Source organism: Rhinopithecus roxellana, chromosome 3 (genome assembly GCF_007565055.1).
Source record: "Rhinopithecus roxellana isolate Shanxi Qingling chromosome 3, ASM756505v1, whole genome shotgun sequence".
Taxonomy (NCBI): domain Eukaryota; kingdom Metazoa; phylum Chordata; class Mammalia; order Primates; family Cercopithecidae; genus Rhinopithecus; species Rhinopithecus roxellana.
In genome coordinates, this window is record NC_044551.1 from 178,496,579 (window position 1) to 178,523,311 (window position 26,733).

The 26,733-nt window shown below is 38.7% G+C and overlaps 1 protein-coding gene across 1 annotated transcript in view; it reads right to left on the reverse strand.

Annotated features, from left to right (window-relative positions):
* TENM2 (teneurin transmembrane protein 2) overlaps positions 1–22,583 on the reverse strand; it is a 1,294,091-nt gene extending 1,271,508 nt beyond the window's left edge. Inside the window, exon 1 of the mRNA XM_030927458.1 lies at positions 22,515–22,583. The gene's annotated coding sequence lies outside the window, so the exon portion shown is untranslated. The remainder of the gene's footprint in view (positions 1–22,514) is intronic.
* Positions 22,584–26,733: the final 4,150 nt, after the last annotated feature.

A 26,733-nucleotide genomic window follows, 5' to 3' on the forward strand; every position in this document is an offset into this window, starting at 1 on the left:
CAACTCAAACAAGTAACTCTTTCCATAAGTGATTCACTGAATAAGTAAAGGCAGGAGCAGCAAAACAGCAAAATAAAATAAGCATTTGGAGACTCCAAAGAGATTTGTCTACATTAAAAAAAAGAGAGGGAGCTAAAATGGTACTCAAATTCCAGCTCCCAACAAGCTTGTACCATGTGCTTTGCTGTATAAAACAATCATTCCCACTGATACAATAGTATTTCTTTTGATTCAGCGGGCTGTTTTCATGGATAACTTGGAAAGCAACATTTGCAATAAAATGTGACAGGAGGGATTTTACAACCTGCTTTGGAAAAGCCTAAAACTTGATTAAATCTAATGGTCAGGGACTGTAGAAAGTAAGCAACATTTAATCTGTTTTTATTATTACAGTTAATTTTTTTTTAATTCCACTTTGGATAGGTCTTGGACACTGTTCTTTTCATGCAATGGAGTATAATGGCAGATATTCCTGCATGTCATCAAACTTTCTCCAACCCCATAAGTCATGTCAGTAAGGATCTGTAAAATAAAGAAATCAACATTCAAGATCCAAGATGACTGACTGTACACTTGAGAATAAGACACATTAAATATGTATGCCTTAAGAATGATTTTTCCATAAGAAAGAATGACTTTTCCATAAGAAAGAATGACTTTTCCATATGATCTGACAAAATAAGAGTAACCCATGATAGTTTTAGTGGTCAGAGGTAATTTTATTTCCATTAGCAAACCTCAGTAGCTTTAACCAAGGCTTTCATGTAAAGACAGTGAGACCAAACTCTTTTCCTTTGCCAATGTACACCTTTAACATTAATCAAGGCCTCTCATCAAGTCAGGAGTATTTTAAGTTAGAAAAGTGTAATTTCTGAATTTCAAAAACATGTTGATGTAGCTTTTACACTAGCCTATATTCCTAACTCGAAACTTCCACACCAAGACAAATCAATCAATCAATTAACAAACCAATCAGCCAATGCACTGGCTAAATGACTAAACTGTCAAAATAAAAATCCTAGAAACAACAACAACAACAGAAAAACACAAACAAAAGTTTTTAAAAATCATGCAAAATACAACAACTAACTTTTCCTCAAGAAGATCCACTGGCCAGAGGATTTTTACATAAGTAAATTACAAAACGTTTTAAACTACCTGTTCAAATTTTGAAAGGAACAATTTTCTAAGAATAGAGCTAGGAGTTCCAATAAGCTCATCTGATACATGTAAATCACAAATTTAACCATTCATTCATTATAAAACAAGCTCTGAACAAGGTAGTGGGATATCACTATGTGTAAAAATATGGTTTTAGATTTTCCAATCTATTTTCTCCATTTTATTAAGTGGTTCCTAATCAACCAATCAGACCAGAATAAATATATGATACACTCAAAAAGCAAGTCTATATTATGACCCAAACATCTGTTATTTTCTGCACACAGAATTCTTTACCCATTACATTCTTGGCAGGCTTTTTAAAGCAACAAACACACAAGTAAGTTTGGTAGTCAGAGGTCAGTTTTGCATTATAAAGGCCTGGATGTAGATTTATTTCAAATATGTTCTTAATTATAAACTCTTAAATGTGATTCATAACATAAAACTTTCGCATGAACAGCCCAATTCCATAAAGCAAATGGAAGTAAAATCCCTGATTAATTAATTGCAATTGAGGAAAACTTCTAACAATCCAAATAGGTTGATATTTGATAGAATGTTTTTTTCTTCTTAATCTTCCTAATTTTTGCTTTATTTTCTCCCAATTTTTCTCTAGATAGGGATCCCTGTTCCCATTTTCTGAACTCTCTTTAGCTGCCTAAGCCAATGTAGATCTGTCTTCCACTGACTGTGACATTGCTGAAATTTAACAGTGGATTTTCATTGCCAAATCTGATGGCGTTTCCAATCCAAGTCTTATAGACGCCTCTACAGCATCTACACAATCACAGTGTCCTGCTTCTTCGAAGTCTTTTCTGCCTTGTTTTTACAACATTCCTCTTGTAGGGGTCTTCTCTGTTGGCAATTTTCGATCTTTCCCCACACTTCCTTTTCCTCATTCTATGCTGGCAATGCTGGTATTTCCCAGTGTTCTGTCTCCAGCTCTAATCCCTCCTCTCTTCTCTCAAGCTCCCTGGGCAATTCTGCTCACGCATCACTTTTAGGGTCTTGTTCCACATCACTCCCTTACGCTTCAGGCTTATATATCTAACTATATAAAACATTCCCACTAAAGACTTCTCAAAATCAATATTGGACTTTGAATCTATTCCTCGAAAAATTTTTTTGTTCTGATGAATTCTGCTCACCAACCACTATAACCCCGAAGGCAATCTGGGCTCTTCCTCCTTTCCTTCCCCCTTCCAATTAAGGCATGCTGACCCCTTTTCCTAAGTATGTTCTAGATCCCTTGCCTTCTCTCCATTCTTACTTTTATTACTTGAATCAATGTGCTCAGCATCTTTCAACAAAATCACCACAATGATCTTTTATCATGGACTCCCTGACTCCAAGCCTCAATCCTTCTAATCTATCCTTGATCTGCCACCAGACAATCTGCCTTCTGTGCACCCCCACTACTTTTCGGTGTGGTTCTGGTATTTGTCCCCTAAAAGACATTTTCTCAGTAAAGGGCATGACCACTTACTTAATGCTCAGACCATAACCCTGGAGGTCATACATTTTTCCTCTTTTCCTTCACTTCGTGTATCCAATACATTAGCAAAGGCTGTCACCTGGGTCTCAAAACTATATCCCATATCCATCTTCATCTCACTACTTCTACGACTTTGACCTGAGTTCATCATCTTTTATTCAGAAAACTGTGAGTCCACAAATTGTTCTCCTCTTCTACCTTTGACATCGTACTTTCCATCTCCACAGAATAAACAGGTTTTCTTAAACATAAAAATTATTATGGAAAACTCCAATATATACAAAAGTATAATAATAAAATATATTATGATAAATATAATGTAACATAATAGCATATAATAGCAGCATGAATTCTTACAGCTCATTAATTAACTTCAACATGGCCAATCCTTTTTTCTTTACAACCTCACCGCCTCCATCCTAATATTATTTTGAAGCAAATACAGACATATTTCATCTGCAAATCTAGCATATGTATTTCTAAAACATAAAGCCTTCACTTTTGTAAACAGGCATATAATGCTGCACCCCAAGAATCGAATTTCTTCACCACATCCCACGTGTGTTTACATTTCTCTAACTGTTCATGTATTTATTTATTTAATAACTTGAATCGAGACCCAAACAAGTCCCATACTTTGCGTTGATGAATATCTCTTAAGGTTCTTATAATCTATACATTTCTCCTCCAGCTTCTAGAAATGTTTTTTCTTGAAATTTTGTAGAAGAAACTAGATATTTGTCCTGTAGAGTTTAAGGGCAAAGTCAGAATTGTGCTGGTTGTATTACTATAGTGTCCTTTAAACATAATCCTCCTTCCCTGTATTTTTTTTTTTTATAAATTGATTATTGGAGCTGGAAGTTTGATGGTAGTTATGTTAAAGTCAGGCTCATCCAGTTATAATTTAGGTACGGTAACATCTGAGGGAAGATGATCATGTTTTGTAAACATTACCACAGTCATGGCATTCCTATGCTTAAAATCCTCCAATAAATTCTTACTGCATGGAGAATAAAATGGAAAATCTCCTTTCCATGGCGTACATGATCCTTCATGATCCCATCACTGACCACCTCCCTAATTTTATCATGGACTCTCTTCCTCTCTGACCACCAGATAACCACATTTGGTCTTTTCTCCTTTGCATCAACATTCCACTTGTATTCCCACATCAGGCTTTTGCATGTATTGTTCCTTTTGCCTGAAAAGATGCAACAGTGCCTCATTCTTTTTTGTTACCAACGTCTTGGCTCAAATGTCACACATTTTAAGAAGTCTTCTTTGCATGCCTTATCTAAATTAACCAGTGCATGCATGCACGTAGATGTTCATTTATGTACATATATATCACTCTCTCTAGTTTAAAAGTCCTTATTATTTTCTGAAATTATATTTATCTTTTGCTTACTTATGTTTTTGCTTAGCTCATCTCACTGGCCTGTAAACCCTATACTTATTTATTACCCCAGTGCTGAAATTAGTACCCCCGGCACTCAGCATAAGTCAGTAAATGTTCCCTGAGTTGACCAATGACTAAATGGATGAATTGATGCCTGCAGTTTTCAGCACTGTCCTCCCTGATGCTGTTTCTCAGACACAGTGAATGGATGTACCTGCTTTTCCCTAAATCCATCTTGCTCTCTCTGGTCTCTGTACTTTTGTGTATGATACCTGATCTAACTTTCTTCTTTCTACCATGTTCATTCAGGCTAATTCTTTACGTTTTAGTTAAGCATAAGAAGCTACCCATTTATGCCACATCCAGAGTATACTGTATTTATAAAATATGCTGTATGCACTTCAGAGAGAGCCCTATAGCATAATGGCTAAGAGGAACGTTCTGGAGTCATGTGGCCTGGATTCTCTGTCTTTGTTCCATCACTTAAGTATTCAGATAAAGAAATTTTATTCCATAAAATCTCTTGACTTCAGTTTTCTACTCTTAAAAAGAATGAGGTTAATATAATAATCTCATAGAACTCTTTTGAGGATTATATATGTAAAGTGCTTAGAATATTGAATCGATAAATATCAGTTCTTCTTGGTAACTACTCTGTAATTGATGTAACACCTCATATTGAAGTGGTTTGTTTTGTGACTACTTCTTAATACCGGTAGGTCTTCACTGGGATGGTGGGCAGATGTTTTGTTCTCTCATTTTTCTAATCCCAGCCCTGGGCATGGTTTCTGATATATCATAGAATTTCATACATGTTTCTTGAGTGTCTATTAGTGAATCTGGTTTCCCTTGACCAGAAATACACCATAGGGAAGGAGGAATTAATAGTGTGTGAACTCAGAAAAATGAGCACAGGCTTTGTCTCATAGCCCTTTAACCTCTACAAACCACACATTAGGTAAAGGCCAGCAAACCTTTTCTGTAAAGGGCCAAATAGTAGACACTAAAACATTTAATAAACTGAAAGGCTCGAGAGCCACACTAACTAACACTGCTGTTGTAGTGGAATATCCACGGAAAATGTGCAATTGAACAGTATGGTCACATTCCAATAAACTTTATTTATGGATGCAGGCATTTTAATTTCATGTAACTGGTTTTTTTGTTTGGTTTTGTTTGGTTAGGTTTTTGTTTGTTTGTTTGTTTTTGAGACAGAGTCTCGCTCTGTCGCCCAGGCTGGAGTGCAGTGGTGCCATCTTGGCTCACTGCAAGCTCCACCCCCCTGGGTTCACGCCATTCTCCTGCCTCAGCCTCCCGAGTGGCTGGGACTACAGGCGCCCGCCACCTCGCCCGGCTAATTTTTTTGTAATTTTTAGTAGAGACGGGGTTTCACCATGTTAGCTAGGATGGTCTCGATCTCCTGATCTCCTGATCTGTCTGCCTTGGCCTCCCAAAGCGCTGGGATTACAGGCGTGAGTCACCACGCCCAACCAAAAATTATTCCTTTGATAATCTTTATAAGGTCACTACTACAGCAAATTGTTTAGTTAATTTGAATCATAAAAATAAAAATATTATTTAAAATATCCTTATATTAAGTATTTGATGGGCAACTGATTCAAGGACTTTATTAATCCTAATTTCCTCAACATGTATTTTTTCAATATTGTCTGTCCATCTTATTTGTGACAACTTCCTCATTTATAAGAGATAGAAACTTTTTTTTTTTTTTTTTTAAAGACTGAGTCCTGCCCTGTCGCCCAGGCTGGAGTGCAATGGTGCGTCTCGGCTCACTGCAACCTCCACCTGCCGGGCTCAAGCAATTCTCCTGCCTCAGCGTCCTGAGTAGCTGAGGATTGTAGGCACCTACCACCATGCCCGGCTAATTTTTGTATTTTTAGTAGAGACGGAGTTTCACCATGTTGGCCAGGCTGGTCTTGAACTCCTGATCTCAGGTGATCCGCCCGCCTCTAACTCGTATTCAACCAATTATGGTTTAAAACTAATCACATGAGGCCGGGTGCAGTGGCTCACGCCTGTAATCCCGGCACTTAGGGAGGCAGAGGCGGGCGGATCACGAGGTCAGGAAATCCAGACCATCCTGGCTAACAAAGTGAAATCCTGTCTCTACTAAAAATACAAGAAAAATTAGCTGGGCGTGGTGGTGGGGACCTGTAGTCCCAGCTACTCGGGAGAATGGCGTGAACCTGGGAGGCGGAGCTTGCAGTGAGCCGAGATTGTGCCACTGCATTCCAGCCTGGGCGACAGAGTGAGACTCTGTCTCAAAAAAAAAAAAAAAAAAAAAAAAAAAAAAAAAAAAAAAAAAAAAAAAAAAAAAAAGAAAGAAAGAAGAAGAAGAAGAAGAAGAAAGAAAAAAACTTAAAAATATAATCACATGGTACATTTTTTCTGTGTTCCTAAAGGAAAAGACATACATGTTTCTTTTACTCAACAGATATTTATCAAGCACATACTACACATGTGCAAGGCCATGTGAAATATAGCAACCTCTCTGACACTTGTGCAAGAATCATCCATCCTTTTTGTGCATTCTCAAATAAGTGTCTGAAACAGATAAATGAAAAATGTCATTATTATTTTGATAAACCTTAGAAGAAATGCAACTACCTTCACTCGAGGATCAATATGACCCACCGTTTTCAAGACCCAAAGTTCTCCAGGGAGTGCTACAAATTGACAGGATAGTCTCTTAGTGCTTGATCTGACATGAGATACAGTGAAAGACACGTAGACCTCGAGGTGAAGAGCCTCATCTCAGACAGTTCCATATTGGCCAGACAAGCAGGGTGGCTCAAGATGGCAAGCTCCCTCTTCCACACGTCAATTGTGAATTACACTCTCTAAATTGGATCCACAGCTGTGATTTTCAGTTCCTAGAGTACCCTCCAAATAACCAGTTGTAGGAAAGAATAACATAAAAGTCTGCCTTTCCCCCAAACATACACCTTTTGGCAATCTGCCATGCCAGCTCACAAAGAACATGCGTATCTAAAAAGGGACACTTCTGGGACTCCATCAGAAAGATGGCATATAAAGAGTTTGGCATAGGGGCTGCTGTCAGGCACTCAAACGCATAACTTATTCCAGTTTCAGAGACCTACAGAGTAGATCTATGAAATAAACTTGGCTCACAGGGAGCCTGAAATACTCAGCCCCAAACAAATGAGAATCAGGGATACTGTGCCAAACTTTCCTCTTGTTTATTTTCAAAGGAAATGAGAAACCTTAAAAAAGAGAAAAATAGAGGAAGCTAAGATGATCGCCCACAATATTAGCCCCTTTCTGGGAATTTGAAGGAAATCAGAATCTGGCAATCGGCATGAGTGACAAAAAACAAATTTTGCTATCTTTCACAAAGCAGATATTCTGCTTTTACCTAATCAACTGCATGTAGCTACAGAGGAGATCTGGAAGTGAGTGATAAATGTAGATGAAAGTTGATATATCAGGGTGCAGAGGTAACCTGGCTGAATGTAACACAGCTGTGTAGGTATGATATGTGTATATGTCTCATATATATGCACATAGGTACACATAGACATAATAGGAGAGAGGTAGAGGAAGAAAAAAGAAAGAATAGTGAAAAAAGATCATCTTTCACATACAAATATAAATAAACATACACAAATATAGGGAGAACAGGGAACAAACCTATCATCTCTCACACAAAAAAATAATAATTCATGTCCTTTCAATTCTTCAAAAGCATGCTTCCTTTGAGCCGGATTATCAGATAATTCCTACATTACTATTTCCCACAGATATCCTCCTGAAATTGTGTCGGTTATTTAATCTGCAGGTTAAATTAGATGCCTTTATCACCTGGCATAACTTTAAAACCCTGAAACTGTCTTTACAACACTTCTAGTTTCATGGAAAGTTCACCGGGTTGACATTTACTTACATGACTGAATTCTAAATAGAGATTAATAAAATGATTAATTTACTCTTCTTTTCTCTTCTCCCTCTCTCTCCTGTTTTCCCCATGAGTCATGGTTGGCCATCTACAAGAACAAAATATCTAACTGAGGAAAACTGTCTTCCAACCGCAGCATCTGTCTCCCTGGCAAGCTCTGCTGACAGTTGGGTCCTGGCTCTAGAATTGTTCAAGAAGCTCTTTCGGGCTGAGTTATTAGTGGGCTCTCGCCCTCCTAGGTGCAGCTTCCTACGGATTCTTCCCTATTTGAAAGATGGATTTGTATATATTTATCCTTCTGAGAATCTGCTACTATGCAAATATCTCCAGTGGAGACCCTCGCAGGAGGGCACACAGGACACTGGAGCTTTAGCGTTCCTTTTCTTGCAAAATATCCATAAAATAGCTCTGCAGTTCCCAAGGGTCCGCTTCTGGGTATTATGTAAGCAGCTTCTCCTTCAGAAAGGGAAAAGGATGCTTCAAGACACAGAACTAAAAATGCCCACAGCTCTCTATGGGAATTTCAAAATAGCAAGTTGCTTAAATACGAAGGAAAGCACCTGGTTCCTCTCCAAGCCTAAAGATAGCCTACAATAGTTTAAGAAATGTAAGCAGGAGTGGGGGAGGGGAGAGGGGAAAGGCCATGCATGGCAAGGGGGAGATTGTGGACCACACAGAATAATTTGGCAATGTGCAATTGAGCATGTTTTGTCATTTTGAAATTCTATAAAAAGTACTTAGCTGAGGAAGCTTTATGTTTTGTTTTTGGGAAAGTGGTTAAGGTGGAGGCATATTTGTGTAGGAAGGATATTCCAGCAGCAGCACATCTGGCTCATTTTAATTCAGAGACTGAAATATTTCTGTCAGGCTCTCCCTTTCTGTCTTCAAAATTTCTTCCCAAATCCACTTTTTTCAAACACTAACTCCACCCTTAGACCCCCTGGAAGCTCCTGATTCTTCAAAGAATTTGAAGAGATCTCTTGTTATTATTAGATTCCATTTTAGATTGAGAAGAAAGCAGAAAGTGGTCAAGGTAGGCCCGCCTTTATGTGGCCTGAAGTACTTTTTAAATTTGCCTCATTCAAAAGCTGGAATGACATGGAGCACCTTCAAACTATGAAATACAATGTCTACAGGACCATTTATTTGTAACCCTCTCATTGAAAGTAAAAATAATTTAAACTGCCCAAAATACCTAAAGGCATTTAAGAAAATCCAAGTAGCTCCATACATTTAATATTTTCTAAGAATAAATACTGAGAAAAAGATTAAGCCTTCAAAGATCTCACTTACGTAAGTCTGACAACAACAAAAAATACACAGTGGAAAGGATTAATCTCAAACAAACCTCGGAAAAGAGGCTTTTGCGGAAAACTATTCCTCTGGCTAGATCCCCTTTGTTTACAATAAGAAGTAGAATTTGGACCCATTATATATTCCTTCTTATGGTCTCTCTTGTGAATTGAGGTTGTTAAAGTAACATTGTAATTATCTTTTGTCTATAGCATGATTTATTTATAATATGAAATCCCCTTTTACATTTTTTTTTTTTTTTTTTTTTTGAGACGGAGTCTCACTCTGTCACCCGGGCTGGAGTGCAGTGGCCGGATCTCAGCTCACTGCAAGCTCCGCCTCCTGGGTTCACGCCATTCTCCTGCCTCAGCCTCCCGAGTAGCTGGGACTACAGGCGCCACCACCTCGCCCGGCTAGTTTTTTTGTATTTTTAGTAGAGACGGGGTTTCACCGTGTTAGCCAGGATGGTCTCGATCTCCTGACCTCGTGATCCGCCCGTCTCGGCCTCCCAAAGTGCTGGGATTACAGGCTTGAGCCACCGCGCCCGGCCCCCTTTTACATTTTAAAAGTTGTAACAATTGAATGCCCTTCTTAATAGTAAAAAAAAAAAAAAAAAAAAAAAAAAAAAAAAAATTGGAATATGAAACAGATATTTATTTCACCATTTCGCTTCCAGAAATCTCTGAATGTTACTCCAAGAAAGACACAGCTACACATTTTGTTTTAAACATTTAAAATTTTTTTTTTTCAGTTTTAAAGGTCATATTGAGAACCAAACCAACTATGAATATGAATAAGTTGGAGGCCATGCCTGAAGCTGGTGTCTTTTCAAGTAAAAGACAAGACTTACTAATAGTTCCATTTGTTTTCCATTAAAAATCTACTCATTGTATTCACAGCAATCCACATGCCAGTATGTGAGCCTGCTTGGACAAAGCGTTTGCTTTGTGTGTATCAGATGCAAAATTTACTTAAATTCCAGATAATTGCAAGTGCATCTGCTAGGCTTTGTCACTGGGCTATATGAACATTTTCACAGTGTATACAAAGAGCAATTATCCAACAACTAAAGAAAAAGAAACAGTCATTTCTGCAAATTATAGCCAGCTCCTTTATCAAGGAGTAAGTTTGTGCTAAAAGAATACAACCCCCAAACACTTAAAAAAAAATACATATTCTCTCACATCACATACATTAACTACACAGAACACAAAAGGGAGCTTTTCAACTGCTAAATTACTAGGTCTGTAACAAGGATAACTGCAATTTTAAATAAAATTGTCTCACAAGACAAAAAAAGTTCTCCCTGGAGAAAAAAAAAAATACACACACAAATACCTGATTTAAATCAATTTGATGTACTGGTATATGTTCTTATTCTCTATTCATGACAAAATGTTTTCAACAACAGTGACGTACACTATTTGTCATTAGTTTTTCATCCCCTACATTGAGATATAAGCTCACAGAATCAAGAACATGAAGAAAAGTCAAAACAGGAAGATTTGAAAAAAAAAAAAAAAATCAAAACACCAAACCAAACAACTTGAACTAAAAGACTTAATTGAAACATTTTTGTTCTATGCATTCAAAACTCAATTCCAAGCAGGCCTCAGGCATTCCAGTTGGACTATTCTATCAATATTTATCTTTCATTCTCTCTTCCACTCTTTCCTTTTTTTTCTCTTTTGCTTTCTTTCTTTTTTAACTTCATGCACAATCCCAATTCAACTGTCACACTCAACATGATCAGCCTTCTTTCAAAGCCCAATCCAATTTTCAGACTTTTACCCCTCATACCAACTAAACAACATCAACAACTTTTCTCTTCAACAGACTAATAGGGTAAATCTGTTCTTTTTAACAAATTCTCAAAGCTATCCAAAAATGATCACAGTGTTGTTGTTAGAACAGAAAGTAAACTATTTAACAGAAGACTAAAAATTTTTGTGACAGTTCACCTATTTGAAATCTATAAGTTTAGTGGACATTTATTTCCTGTTTCACCTTCATTTAAATATCTTCATTATCATTTTGTAAAATGTATTATGTTTCCGGCCAAAGCTATTAGTCAGTAAAAAACCATCTCCGAATTCCCCAAACTGGAGAACCATCATTATCATTAATATTTCATGGAACTGCATTAAATGAGACAATATTCAATATTTAACTATCTAATCCTACAGTAATTTATATTAGAAAATACCAACCATGTGAGAATTCAGCCAGCCGGATTATTTTATTGGATGAACCTTTGTCATTATTAATAACACTTCAGTATCTCATATTTTTTCAGCACAGAATGTAACATCCAAGGACTGAAAGTGATTTTGTTTCTAATTAATTCTCAAAATCCGTGGGAAACAGTGATGGAAGGATAAATAAATTAATTTCGAATTGAAGAATTAAAGGCTGAGCCTTCAAATGCAAAAATTTTACTAGAGATGTGGATTACTTAGGTGGGTCCTGCACTTCAGTAGGTTTACTAATAATTTAGTGAGGAAGACCTGTTTGAACCAAAGAGTCTAAACTATAGAAAAATCGAATGCAGTTTTTTTTTCAAGTCCCACATTACTACTTTATTACTAATTTATAAGCAGAAATGAAACATTCTTCTGATACATTATGCAGAATTCCTATGATTAATGTGCTTTCTTTGTATATTTATACATAGGCAAACATCAGCCCATTCCAGGTGAATTATCTTTAACTTCAAAATGAGCAGAGTTCAAGTAGATAACATTTTAACATGACTCTTGATGATAAAAAAAAAAAAAGGAATTCTACATGACCAACATATTTGAGATCTGTGTGTGCTAAAATGAAAAGCATTCGACTTAATACCTTTATCATCTAGAATGCCTTTCAATTCATTTTCAGCAACAGAGAAGTTCTCATTGCTCTTAAGCTTTTAAGTTCACACTCTGACACACTTACTATCCACTCCCTAAGATCCTTATGGGTTCTTCTCCATATAAGGAATAATAGTAAATATTTTGGGGGGCTGGGTCAGATGCAGTAGCTCACGTCTGTAATCCCAGCACTTTGGGAGGCTGAGGTGGAAGAATCACATGAGGTCAGGAGTTCGAGACCAGCCTGGACAACATAGCAAAACCCCATCTCTACAAAAAATACAAAAATTAGCCTGGTGTGGACCAGGCACTGTGGCTCGTGCCTGTAATTGCAGCACTTTGAGAGGCTAAAGCGGGCAGATCACGAGGTCAGGAGATTGAGAACATGGTGATATCTCGTCTCTGGGCATACTACAGGACTATGTGCCTGTAGTCCCAGCTACTTGGGAAGCTGAGGCAGGAGAATTGCTTGAACCTGGAAGGCGGAGGTTGCAGTAAGCCGAGATTGTGCCACTGCACTCCAGCCTGGCAACAGAGAGAGACTCCGTCTCAAAAAAAACAACAACAAAAAAATTAGTTTGGTGTGGTGGCACATGCCTGTAATCTTATCCATTGGGAGGCTGAGGCAGGGGAATCACTTGAACCCGGGGGACAGAGGTTGCAGTGAGCCGAGATTGCACCACTGTACTCCAGGCTGAGCCACAGAGCAAGACTCTGACAAAAAAAAAAAAAAAAAAAAAAAAAAAAAAGAAAGAAAAGAAAAAAGAATCTAATCCGTTTTGTTGACTGCCCCTGCACTTTTTATTTTGAGGGAATCTCATCATATTTATCTTGCAGGAAGTCAAAGTCTTTGGTTCTCATTATATAATATGTAAGGGGCAGACTCTCAGTTTCCCAGACTGCCTAGTAGAAACGGAGTGGACACTCAATCAATACAAAGCCAAACTGGTGGGTACACCAGCTTGGAAGTTTCAGTGGTAAGCCAGGGACCCTCAGAAGCGAGGATGGGGATGAGTTTCTTGCAGGCATTGTGCAAGCAGCCACATTTCTAGGGCAGCCCTGTGGGTGATGCTCATGGCAATGGGTTTCCAGTGTGAGGGACATGGAGGGATCCAGCCAAGCCAGTGTTCAGGAGCAGAAAGAGAAATGCCTGTTTCTATATCTTATTTTGGTGACTCTGTTATTCTCAATATCCTTCTAACATATTTCTTTTCCACCTACATTAGCCAGAATTAGTCTCTACCTTAACAAGAGAGAACATGACCTGATCACAGAATCAAAAACAATAATTCAAATTGCACAAATGTATTCTGTGTTGGTTAGTTCTATAAACTATTGGAAAGTAAATTAAGAGATCTTGCAATTTGCAATTTGGTGAGTGGTAAATAATATTCCTTCATCAAAAAGACTGCATTCAGAAGGACTGGCAGTAAGAGATAAACAATCTCATAAATCCTTTAGAAACCCAACAGGAAAAGAGCTGAATCAAAGTTGAAATAAGGAACACATCAGCAAAATCTCTCTTTTTTGTTTTGTTTTTTTTTTTCCTTTCCAGCCATTGCTTTTCTGATTTAGATCAACAAGGAACAGAAGACGGAAAGGAAATTTTGATGACTTAGCTATGATTTACTGGAATTGAGATATGTACATCTTGAAAATCACAGTCAAAATGAGCACTAATCAAGAGCCTGACGGGTGATATCAAAAGTCAGAGCTGCCTGCCCAAGTCTAGGAAGCTATTACCTGGGGCTGTGGAAAGGGTCAGTGCCGCCAAGCACTCCTCCTTTGCCATCCACTTTCAGAGCTATTCACCTGGTGCTTTCCAAGAATATTACCCTTCCCACAAATGATTGATAAAAGATGAATCTAAGAGTGCTAATAAGTTTTGGAAAGTAAATCCCAGAACCTACATATTCACTACATGCTTTCAAGTTCAACAGGGAAATACAATCCTTTCGAGAACATTTTTCATCCATGGAGCATTTGGGGAATACTTGAAAATTTTCTCTCCTTCTCAATTCCTATCATTTTTCCAAAACCCCTTTTTGAAATAAAAGTAAATCATAAATTGATTCATTGCTCATGAAAAATGTAAATTGACAGCTTAGGGGCATGGAGTCATTTATCTATTCACTGATTAAATTTACACAGGCAACCGGCACATCCTAAAAATGACCAGCATCGGAATTTGTCCTTACTCTGAAACCCAGATGTGAACAATGATCTGAATCTTCCTGGCAAGGATACACAGTTTAATACTGACCCTCTGGCTTTACCCTTTACTTAATCATGTCTGTTATTAGATATCTCAATTGAAAAAAAAAAAAAAAAAAAAAGAGTAAAGAAAACTGAGAAGTTATATCCTTGACCTCACCTGAAGCTATGCTTTTCTCAGAGTAAATACATTTGGAGTTCTAAACACACACACACACACACACACACATATACCCCTACTAAACTTCTGCGATTAAAATACTATTTTATGCATATGCACACAGACACACACAGACACACATGCACACACAATAGTACTTTTGCTCCTAGAGCAGACAGCAATCATCCACAAACACATATCCCCCCAAACTGTGTACGATTCTGTGTACACCCCATGGGAGCTTAATAAACACTTATGAATTGACTGACAAGAGAAAAAACAAGAAATGACAACCTTTAGGGTAGCTGTAACACAATTTTAACTTGAAAATTGCCCAGGAATAGACTTCACAATCTATGGGAACATACACAAATCATGTAAAAAGAACCAGTGCCCCTCATACACCTAGAGTGGCCTTAGGGAATAGCTGAGTGAAAAATCACTGCTGTAGGAAGAAGAGTTCAGGCTCTCTATCTATTTACTGTTTGGCTTCTGCAATGAATCCTGCTGAGAGCAACTTTATTCTGTAATAACTTCTATTACAGAATAACTTTTAAGATATACATTACAACAAATACAAAAAAAATGCTCTTCTCTAATATTTTCTTGCTAAGTCCACAGCATCAAACCACTCCCAAGATTCATGGTGCCCTTTTAATTTCTCTGCAGCCAATGGTGACAAAAGGATAATGTACAATGCTTGAATTGAATGGTAGCTTCTACAAATAAATGGTAATTCACAATAAGTCATAATTTACCCAGTGACTTCTCTAAATTATGCAATAATGGTGTGCCACAGTTCTTAAAACGTGTTTCATTCAGTAATTCCTAGAGGACAGCTTCCAAATGTCTCAAGTTCAATAGCAGTTTGTTTTCCTCCCTGAAGTTCATATATACTTTCAAATTTGGGAGTATGAATGGGATGGACTTTAAAGATTTTGTGGTCCCTGGAACTGAAGAATTATATAAATAAGATACACCTCTTATAACAATCTAACCTTGCCATATTTCCTTGAAAGGGTAGTTATTCCAGTTATTATCTATTTTAAAGGGAAATTTCGACACTGGTAAATTTCCAAAAATGTATGATGATAACAAGTGGGGAAAAAAATACAAAATAATCTATGCTCAAGATTGATCCCATTAAACTGAGAACAGAGTAAAAAAAGAGAAGAAAACCCTTTTTGGTTGTGATGAGGAATTTTTTTAACCAAAACATACAAGTCCCAAAATAAGTGTGTGTATGTCCTGACACTGTAAGGCCAAGCACAAAATCTATTTTAATTCACTGTGTTAGTGGTGCTATCTCTGGCTTTGCGTTGCTCACTTGAGTTATTCATAATGGTCAATAAAATTCTGCAAACACTGTTTTGTATCTCACCTGTCCTTCATGTTCACCTTATCTCATTCCACCCCCCCCATCCTTCCATCTTTGTCCCCAAAAGTACAGCTGAGGGATGTACTTGGCGATCTGCTTTGTTAGATCATTTGAGCTGCTTTTCCAACACACATCTTTGAACATCTAAATCATTATTTATTCCAAAGAGTACATAGCACCTTCCTTTCTTCCTAACATTACACCAGGTGGTTACGAAAACTTTGGTAACTCTCAATCTTTTTGAGATTTTTCTATGTCAAGCCAAACACCTGTCACTTTTTTTGGGTGATGACTTTCAGTTTTTAGATTCTCACCTTGACAGGAATGAGAAAGGATCCTTCCTCCGCACCCCCCTGCTTTCTTGGTAGCCTCCTCTAAACTGTGAGAAGTGATGATTGATCATTTTCCACACTCATCCACAGCCCTCTCTGTGGCCACATGTAAATTTGCCAATGGATAATTAAGCAACAGACACATCCAATAAATATAATAAATAAATTTGATTTTTTTCCTTTAGTAATTGGTTTCATTTGACTGCGTCTGATTATGTGTGGGGATATATAAACAGGATTAGAGAAGAGAAAAATTAGATGCTGGGTCACACAAGTTGTGGAGCCCTAACCACTGTGAAATGCTTTTCTAATAATTATGTTATTATTCATAGGGTTAAAATATAGAGAAGCCAGTTTGTGCCTTCTCAAGAAGTTTCAGTGAGGTTAAAAATAAAACTGGCAGCAGAATCATTACTGTAGGAAAATGGTGGCCAACTACAGAATAAATTTTCCTCTTGTCTGCATCCTCTTCCCACTAATTCACACTGCCCTTTTCTCGGGCCTCTGTTGAATCCATGCCAGCAGTGCCAAACCTTGACTTAGGTCTCCAATTCCAGATATCATATCACACCAGGCTCCATGAATAGAAATGAGCTGGACACACTGGAAGGCAGAGGATGTGTGGATAGTTGTATACAATTACTGCCTGAGAAAAACCCAGAATGAAATAAAACCAAACCACCTTTCTAATATGCTTTAGACACAAAGAGCAAAAGTCTTTATTTGTATTTTTTTCAAAAGGGACCCACCCCTATTGGCATTTACTTTGTTAGACATTCTTTTGGCATTAGATTACTTTTACCATCAGATTTAGCTCAGTACATAGCCTGTCTTGGGAATCCAAAAACTGCTTATCAAAGGAATTTTTTAAAAATAAAGACTAAAATATACTTTCCTATAGCTTTCATTTGCCTATGTTTCTTCTAAGTGATTTCTACTGAAATGTGTAGTATATAACTACATACTTTTACAAATGAAGTGGCTTAGAAAAATTATCATAATTAAACTCAGAAAGTCTGTTGCAAGGAGTTATCTAGCAATAAATATGATTTTAGCTATGTAGATATTTACTGTTTGGACTAGCCATATGCATGTATATAGCTATCTTCTTTCATGGTACAGTTTTATTCTTAGAAACAATCTAGGAACCTAACTTGACTATTTCTAACATTTACAACAAATTTTGAAGTGATTTAAAAAAAAAAAAAACATGTTACAAATATAGCAAGCAGCTTATACAATTTTCTGAAATAATTATTTCACAATATGAGATTTTTTAACCTCTGCCAAAAATCATTTCTATTTAGTAGCATTTTTTTCCCACATAGACTCTTATTCTTCTAATTGAAGTAGGAGAGATGTCAAAATATTGAGTATCAGTGAAGTTCTAAGCAATAATAAAAATGACATTTAAATGTAAACTTTTTTCTAAGACAATCCTCCATGATATGTCCCACCTCAAGATTTAGAATCGGCATATTATCATTAGTATCAATTTCATCTTCATCACACCAATTACATCCTCCCGCTTTAGTCCTTGTCTCCTACTAGGTAAATTAAAAATTGCAAAACCTAAACAAACAAAAGAAATGACTTATTCTTTGGAACCAAATTCGTAAATGAGTTCTTTATTTTATAAGGTACATAACTCCCTTTTATATAACTTAATAAAAGCACTTTACAAAAGTCATATTAACAGAAAAGATTATACAAAACTTCTAATTTTTTTCAAATAAGCTTAAGCTTACATAGAACTAAATAATTTAGTCACCAGAGCAGTAAAATTGGCTGACTTTTTGAAAGCTGGGTTCTATACCTTTATAGATCTGCATCACATTCCAGAAATCACAAACTCATGTAATAGTAAGAATGAATGAGCTGAAAACTTCATATTTATGTTCCAAAAACCTGTAGCAGAACTAAATTAGAGATGGAAGAGAACACTGGGCTTTCTCCATAGGTCATCTAAACAAATATCCAGGTGAGTCAAGCGTCTCTCAAAGAATTGCTGTCAAGTCCTGAGAAGTCTCAACTTTCAAGGAAACCATCTCTTTCCTCCAAAACAATGCATTGTTATATTTCCCAAGACAGAGGTGGTTCTTTAGCATCTACCACGAATATTCTGGCAGGATCTACACCGTGTTGATAAGATAAGGGATGCTGTCAATTGTTCCATCAAAGATCAATTCACATTGTCCAGTAGAAAAAGAAAATCTTTATGGGGAATATAGATTCTATTCTAACATATTAGCTGTGTTACTGGGTTTCAGTTTCTCTTTACCAAACTCACAGGAAAAGTGTAAAAACACCTGCTCTCTTTTCACTCATAGTACAGCTGAAAAGCACATTACTGTACTTTTTTCCCTGATGATTATTTTCGCCAAAAAGGCTCGTGATTCTATACTTAGGAGAGGTGGGCCAATGAAAGTCTGGCAGTAAAAACGAAGGAACTTTGTTTGCAAACTATTTCTCAGGTGCTTCATTTTTTTCCCCGTTAAGAATTCATAAAAAGGATGCAGTATTTCAGTTTCAGAATCATATTTTAGTATACAATACATTAAATAGACTGAAGTCATGAGCAACATGAATTTTAGGGAAAACATTTAATGCCTCCATAACTTTATGAAATCTTTTGGAAATATGAGCAGAACTCGATATATTATCCTCTTATTACACACTTTTAAAACAGCTAAAACAATTATGTTAAGTAGTGGTTTATCTTTGTTAAGGAGAGAAAACAACCCAAAATAATTGTTAAAATGTCTTGTTGCTGATAGTGCATAGTACTGAACAATGTGAACATCTCCTTTATAAAGCAAAATAGAAACCAGAACTACAAAGAATACTTTGACAAAACTACTATTTGCTCTCAGCAAATAAGACTCATAAAATTACTGTTGCTTTCACAAAACTTAAAGCAGAGTATTATGTAGTTACAAAATATATCATGCTTAATCAAATACTGTTATGTCCCCTACCACTGAGAAGGTATCAAAAGACAAGTCTCCTCCCCATATATATATATATATATAATATATATATATGTCTTGCAATGTTTCCTGAAGGTTGGGAATCTGGTACATACTATGAGGGAAGAATTGGGGGTTTCTCCTTGTGATTTCATCAGGGCTACTAGGAACCAGCAGTTGAAAGAACAAAACTGTTGCTTTACACAAAGTAATGACAGACAATAACATAGGCTTTTCACGTTGCCCCCTTTAAGCTAAGTAGGGTGATGCTAAGTGGTGCCTCTTTAAGTCTGTCTTTCTGTTTAAGTTTTAGTTCTCAAGTGGGGAGGGATAAAAAGGCCCTTGGAAATGACCTTGACCATATTTCATCAGAAATCACTTCTCAAAATTAATCTGCCCAGAAAGAAAACAATGAAAAAAACTAGCCAAACAGGTTTTCCTTAAAAACACACAAGTTCAACGTTCCCTTCAATTGCACAATAAAAAAATAGCAATTAATGTTAAGAAACATTCAGTAGCTGTAGCATAATAAACGATTCATGCATGCAGAGAAACCTCCATTCTTATCAAAATGAAAGTAGGAACTCTTAACAATACAGCCAAATGCGACTGACAAGTTCCATGAATCAACAGTCTCGGATACCTGTCTTTCTACATAGCCATCTCCCCAAGTTACTTTCTCCCCAGTAAGTCCAATGCCATGCTGAAATTTAACAAGACCAGTTGAAAGGAAACTATCCAAGTTACCAGCAAGGCTATCAAGATGATAGTAGTATTTTCATGCATTAACCTGAAATCAACACCAGGCACAAAAGTTAAAATAAGCTTAGTTAAGATTTAATTTAAAAAAACTTAATAATTATTATCATAATAAACCCATCAACAAGCCACAAACAGGATACCACACCAAGCGATGTAGGAGTAATATGAATCCAGTTGATTGAATAGTAATCTAACCTGGCATCACACCCAAAATGTAGATATGTTTAATATTTTCACACAAATTCTCACAGCTTTTCAGAAGTTGCCAGGAAACTAGAAGTAGAAAGAGGGGTGGGTGGGTAAAAAAAACAACCTCAGTAGGAAAAAAATGTACTTTAAATCAACATACCCATACTCTTCGAGTCTAGTGAAGATACTGAAACTGAAGCTAATTTTGATGTTTCATAAATAAATTCATGATCTGAATATGTTACATAACAATTAGAAATCTTGCCCCATGAGCCTAGCAAAATAAGCCCTTAGCCTGGTCAGTTATCTTTTCATACACATGTTTGTGGAATATGCCAGAGAAATAATACAGCTGCCCAGCATCGGGTATATTGCTTTTTGGTTTGGGTCCTAGAATGAAGGAACATGATGCTTTAGGTGCCTTGGGTTCTTAGGATTGAAGTTTACTATATGAAATCATTTTTCTTTAGTACCCAGAGAAACAAATGCTTCACTCAAAGACAACTGTGGTCTTAATGAATGCAAGCTGGGTTCCCCCCACTAACTTGATCAAGACAGTACATTCAAAGGTCCATGAAAATATTTTAAAACAGCAATATTGCCATCTCAAGGGATCCATGAATAAGCTGAGCTTTCATTTTAAATAAAATGCCTTATTACTTTCAGCAGACTACAAAGGAAGAAATAAGCTTGAGGACTTAGGAATTCTGTTCACAATTTTAAGAAAGGCTTTTGTCAACACAGGGGACCCAGAACAGGTGAATTTGCATGGTGCCTTAGAGTAGGTTTTTTCTATATAAAAGAAGGCCTGAGTAGTTGAGTTAATTTACAGTTTGTTTTGTTTTTCAGGGCTGAACACCCTTCACTGTTTCATGCAGTTCTTCCAACATTAGTTAAGTTTACATTAAAACAAAGTTTAAGAGTATTATTGCAAATGTACTCTTTGCACATAGATAAGTTGCTGCTCTATGATGTGGCAACCATCTAGCAGAAGGAGGGTTCCCTGAATAACAACATTTTCCCTCTGTAGAATGTATGTGTCTCAGAGTATCCCTGAACTGGATGTCCTCACCTCAGTTTAGAGTTCATGGTTTCTCAGGATGATGATACATGTGCAGAAACTGCAACCTGCTGTACCACAGAGGCCCCCTTCCTCCATTTAAGCTGCCATTATACTAGTTCATTTTTCCATGGCTTAGCAGAAATTTTACAACTATACACTGATTCCTTTCTAAATTGCTGATTTGCCTTTACTTACTGGCCCTTCAGTTTTTCTACTGAACTGGAACTGAAAACTTAAGAGGAAAAAAGCAAAACAAATAAAACATGGTAATGACCAAGAACCCTCCAAAGAACTTTAAATGATATGAATGCATTAAGGAGCTGTTGTATATTAATTTTTAAATAATATTTAAAACAGATCCTGGCAGCCAGAGTTACAGAGTGAGTTCTATTTTTAAGAAAAGAGTTAGAGTTCAATTTGCATTCATTATGCTGGCTATTTTAAATAATTTTATTCCATGTGTATGCAGAACCCCCCCCCTCCATTGACAAGATGCCACTTAAAGTAAGATCTAAGAGAGAGATTGCTGTATGTGTCTCATAGTTTTGAATAAAACAGTACCAGCAATCTCCCTCTTTCTCCACCGCCCTAAATTTATTATTAAGTAAATTTAGCAATAGCTCAATCACTGGAGTCCAAGACAGTATGTGATGCACTAAAGCACTTATATGTTTATTATCTTTGCAAGCAACATGGGTAGTGGTGTCTATTATTGCCTCCTGCAAATCTGTAGCAATGTGATGCAAAACGGCATTTTTAAAGAAATTCTCTTTTGGAATGCAAATGATTCCTCCTGCAATTTTGAATATTCTAGCCAGCATGTACCATACAGTAGTTCTGGAATCACTGGCATCTCTCATGCTGTCAAAACTGAGTCAAATGCATTGTAATCCTGGAGAACGATAACCTTAAACAGCAATGCAACGTTAAAATGCACCCTAAAAAAAAAATCCCTATAATTGCGATGAACATTAGAGAGAAACCGGCAGTCCTTCTGCAGGGAAATAACAGTCTGCTCTAGCAATCTTTCCCCTCCCCCCTGAAACTCATGCAACTAATGATGACCTCCCGAAGTGCCGAATTTAAATGTTCCAGCATTCATCTGAGGATGAAGGAGGAAAAAAAAAAATACATAGAAAACCATGAAACAAGTTGTAAACTGCACAAACGCAAGGAGAGAGAGAAAGAGAACTGCAGCTGATTCAGGAGCGATTGCGGAATGAGAAGCAACAGAAAGGAAACAAGAAAGAAAGAAAAGGGGAAAAAAAGCCTTAAGCATTAAAGAGTAAGAAGTGAAAAACATTTACCAGCAGCTTGGTCAGTAGCTTCGCTCCCTGACACCATCTACATAGATAACTTAGCCTAGAGTCTTCGGTCCCAGCTCGCTTTGGAGCAAAATTCCTTCACTTCGAGGGGGCAACACACACCCTCAAGAAAGAGAGAGAGAGGGAAAGAAGGGGAAAAAATAATCCCAAAGACCAAGACAGGCTTTCCCCCTCCTCCCTCTTACCCGCCCCCCGGACTCCCCAAACGGTGCTCGCTTCTGCACAGTTCTGCCTGCTGTGCCGCTGAGCTCGATGTTGCCGCGGCGGCTGCTGCTGCTTGTGGTGGTGGTGGTGCTGCTGCTGCTGCTACTTCGGAAACGATTAGGAGGAGGACGCCCAAGCACGACCTGAGCCTGCGAGCCACCCAGGACCAATGTGCAACCTGCTCTGGAATCAAACCCATAACACACGCACGCACACCCAGTGACTCCCGCACGCGAGCTCTCGCGCGCACACACGCGCTCGCCCGCGCGCCGCACAACACACGCGCGCACACACACATGCACACACGCGCGCGCGCGCGCACACACACACACACACAGCGCCGTGCGCCGCCCGCCCGTGCGCCGCCCGCCCGCCAGCCCTCGCGGTCCCTGAATGGAGTGCGAGCCAATCCCTGGGACCCGAGAGCGCGCACCGGCCCAGGCCGCCGGGGTTGGGTGGCGGCGCTGGGGCCGCAGCTGCTGTGGCTGCGGGGTACGCAGCCAGGGAGGGGCTGACGGCTGAGAAAGAGGGGCGCCAGAGACACGTGCACCCCTTTGTCTGCAGAGAGAATCCCAGCCGGGCGTTTCCAAGACCAGGAACTGAGCGCGAGAACCCCAGGCGGCTAAGAGTTCAGTTCGGCTCTAGGGTTAGCCTAGGGAGGCATGGATCCCTGGCTGCACGCACAGAGGGATCCGCTCTGTGAAACCCGATGCACCACAGCTACACCCAGGTCTCTGCAAACAGGGGAGCACAGCAAGCCTTCTAGTCCTGCGGAAGACCCGAGCCTGCTCTGGCTCTCACGAGCATGTCCAGTGCTTGGTGCACCCAGACCGCTTCTTCCAGGGTTAGGAACGCAGAGCAGGGCAGAGCCAAGCTCTGTAGCTTCCAGAGAGAAGCAAAGGTTCCAGAGCCTTCAGCCGCTGCTCACCTGCCTCACCTAGGCTGCCCGGTGGCCCTGAACCCGCACCCAAGGACGTAGTGATGGGGAAGCTAGACTTCCAGACCTCAGAGAGGAGTTACTTCTCTTTTTTTCATAAAGGGAATCTTTCAAAAGAAACAATTCTTAGCCCAGGAAAGGCTGTTTCAGTTTACAGGGTAATTAACAGAAAATCCAGCAGGGCCTGGTGATTTTAATAGTAACAGCTGAACAAGTATTGCTTACTTACCATGTGCAGGCTCTGTGGAATGTGTTGCCTATGAATTATCTGATTTTAACCTGTTCAGACACTGTATGATCCACCCTAGGAGGAAACCGAGGCCCCAGAATGTTACCGACTGCTAGTATATCATACCCAATGCATCAAGAATCTAAACCCTGCAGTCTGGTCCTCAGTCACTGGAGACAGGATGAGGAGTGTGGATGAACTGAACGCTAGGCAAGTACAGCAAGGTAAAGGGCTGGTGTGTGTTTAGGTGATAACATCCTCTGGCCTTCAAGCTGTACCTGGCTTGTTGTCTTCAATAACCTACAAGCCTTGAAAAACTGCATGCCGGAAATTTGCCAATGTCTTAATAGTTCTAATATTAATAATATTTATCTCTTGATTACATACTCTTGGTCACCCTTTTATTAGGTGCCATCTTAATCTTTAAAGGAACTCTGTAAAGAAACTATCGTACCCCCTTTCTACATATGAGGAGGCTGAGACTGAGATGTGGTGTCACTTCCCTCAAGGGACAGGCCCTGAATGAAGACACGGTTTCTCCTATTGCAAGGTCTATCCTGGTTTTTACTACAATATGCATCTTCCTTAATTGCCTTCTGAATAAAGTCATGGGATGAGGCCATGGCAGTTACTTTTGATTTCATTCAAGAAATTCACTGATTTTGTAAGATTCACTCATTCAAGGATGTTTACTGAGCATATATATACTTCCTTTAAGGTGTTATCCCAGCGGTGACAGGGGATGACAAAGGCATCATCTCTATACTCTTTGGGCTTATATTCTAACAAGAAGATAGTAATCATATGCTTAAAATGCTAATGAGGGGCATTTACTGAGAGCTTGCTAGGAATGCATTTCTCTCCCCTCTTCATCTAGCAAACTCCTATTTATCCTTCATCTATCTATTCCAGCATCAACTTCTTCAGGGAAGTCATCTGAGATCTTTCTGGGTTATTACAGGTGTTCAAGGCATCATGTACCTTAAAAAATTTTTGTGGTATCTTCCGTTTTCCATTTGTGTTATAATTTAGCTAGTATATGTCTCCTGGACACACATGAACCCTCTAGACTGTAAACTCCATGGGGGCAAGAATATGTCTCTTTTAGTTAAACACTCTCTCTACTGCACGCGCACACACACACACACACACAAACTACTCTTGGAACAAGAATAATGATTCCTAGGGGAGGGGAGCTGTTTTTATTCCCAATTCACAGATGAGTAAAATGTGGCTAAGAGAGATTAAGTACCTTGCCCAAGGTCACATACCTGGATAACTGGCAGAGAAGGACATCCACACAGGTCTGTCTGGTGCTCAAGTCCACATGACTAGCCTCTGTCATGTTGTCCAATAGCCAATCAGACTACATGAAAGAGGATCGTGGGAAATAAGGTATACAGATGCTGGGGATAGCATTATGGGGGAATACAAAAATAACAGAGATAAATCATTTGGTATAGTAAGAATTAAAGAGGCATGCAGCAGAATTTTTTTTTTTTTTTTTTTTTTTTTTTTTTTTTTGAGACAGAGTCTTGCTCTGTGGCCCAGGCTGGAGTGCAGTGGCAGGATCTTCACTCACAGCAACCCCTGCCTCCCAGGTTCAAGTGATTCTCGTGTCTCAGCCTCTGGAGTAGCTGGGATTACAGGCATGCACCATCACGCCCGGCTGATTTTTGTAATTTTAGTAGAGATGGAGTTTCACCTTGTTGGCCATGCTGGTTTTGAACTCCTGGCCTCAGCAATCCATCTGCCTTGGCCTCCTGAAGTGCTGGGATTACAGGAATGAGCCACTTCACTAAGGAGATTCTTAATCTACTATGGGCACCCACCATGTGCTAGGCACCTTGCTCAGATTTGTTTTTTCTCATTTTAACCTTAACAACAATTCTTTTGGCTAAGCATGGTTATTTCCAATTTACAGACAATGAAACTGAGGCTCCCCAACAAACCTGTACTATAAACTCCAGGGGTACAGTGATATGTCTATTTTAATTTCCCATTTTATCTCATAGTATCTTCCAGCTAAAGTCACTCTCTGTCCCTCTCTCAATTCCTGTCTTACACACACACACACACACACACACACACACACACGCAACTCGCCCAAGGTCTTACAGCTGGTAAGCAGCAGAGTTAGGATTTGACGCTAGGTCTGTCTGTCTTCACAGTTTTAGAGGAGATTGGTATGGGGGCGAGGTGATGTCAGTGTGGTGTTGCAGTTTAGTCATGCTATAGTATTTGATAATGCCTGAGGATCTATCTGCCAGGGAGAGGTACTGCGGGTGCATTTTCCCCTTCATCAAATCTTATAAGGAATTTCAGATTCAAAGACTTAAAGTTATTTTACCAAGGTCACAACCAGTGTCATAATGCAGAGCTACATTCTAAACCCAGGCATCTCTCACTGCAGACATGTGGTACAGGATGTTGTAAACGGCACCGGGGCTATCCAAGATTTTCAGCAGATCCTGGCTGGGGGAACCCTCACTCAGAGAGGACATGCTGTCCAGAGCCAAGCAAGCCTTCTGCACCACTCCTCCCACCTGTTACCTCTCCTCGAGGCTCCACCTTTGTTGAGGCCCCTGTTCCTCTGCCTTTTCAGGCCTTACCTGGAACCCAATGCCTCACCGCCTCCCTGCTCATTGTCAGCAGCAGCAGTGGCTACAAGCCACGGTAAAGTAAAAACTGAATTTTGTACAGCTCTGCTTCTAAGCTGACTGCTGGGCATGCTCAGTGATAAAGGGAAGCTTTGATTACAAATAGGAAGCTTTTGTTAAACACCTTTCCATTTCGGAGTATTACTTTGTAACGGGATCAGTGTGTGTAGC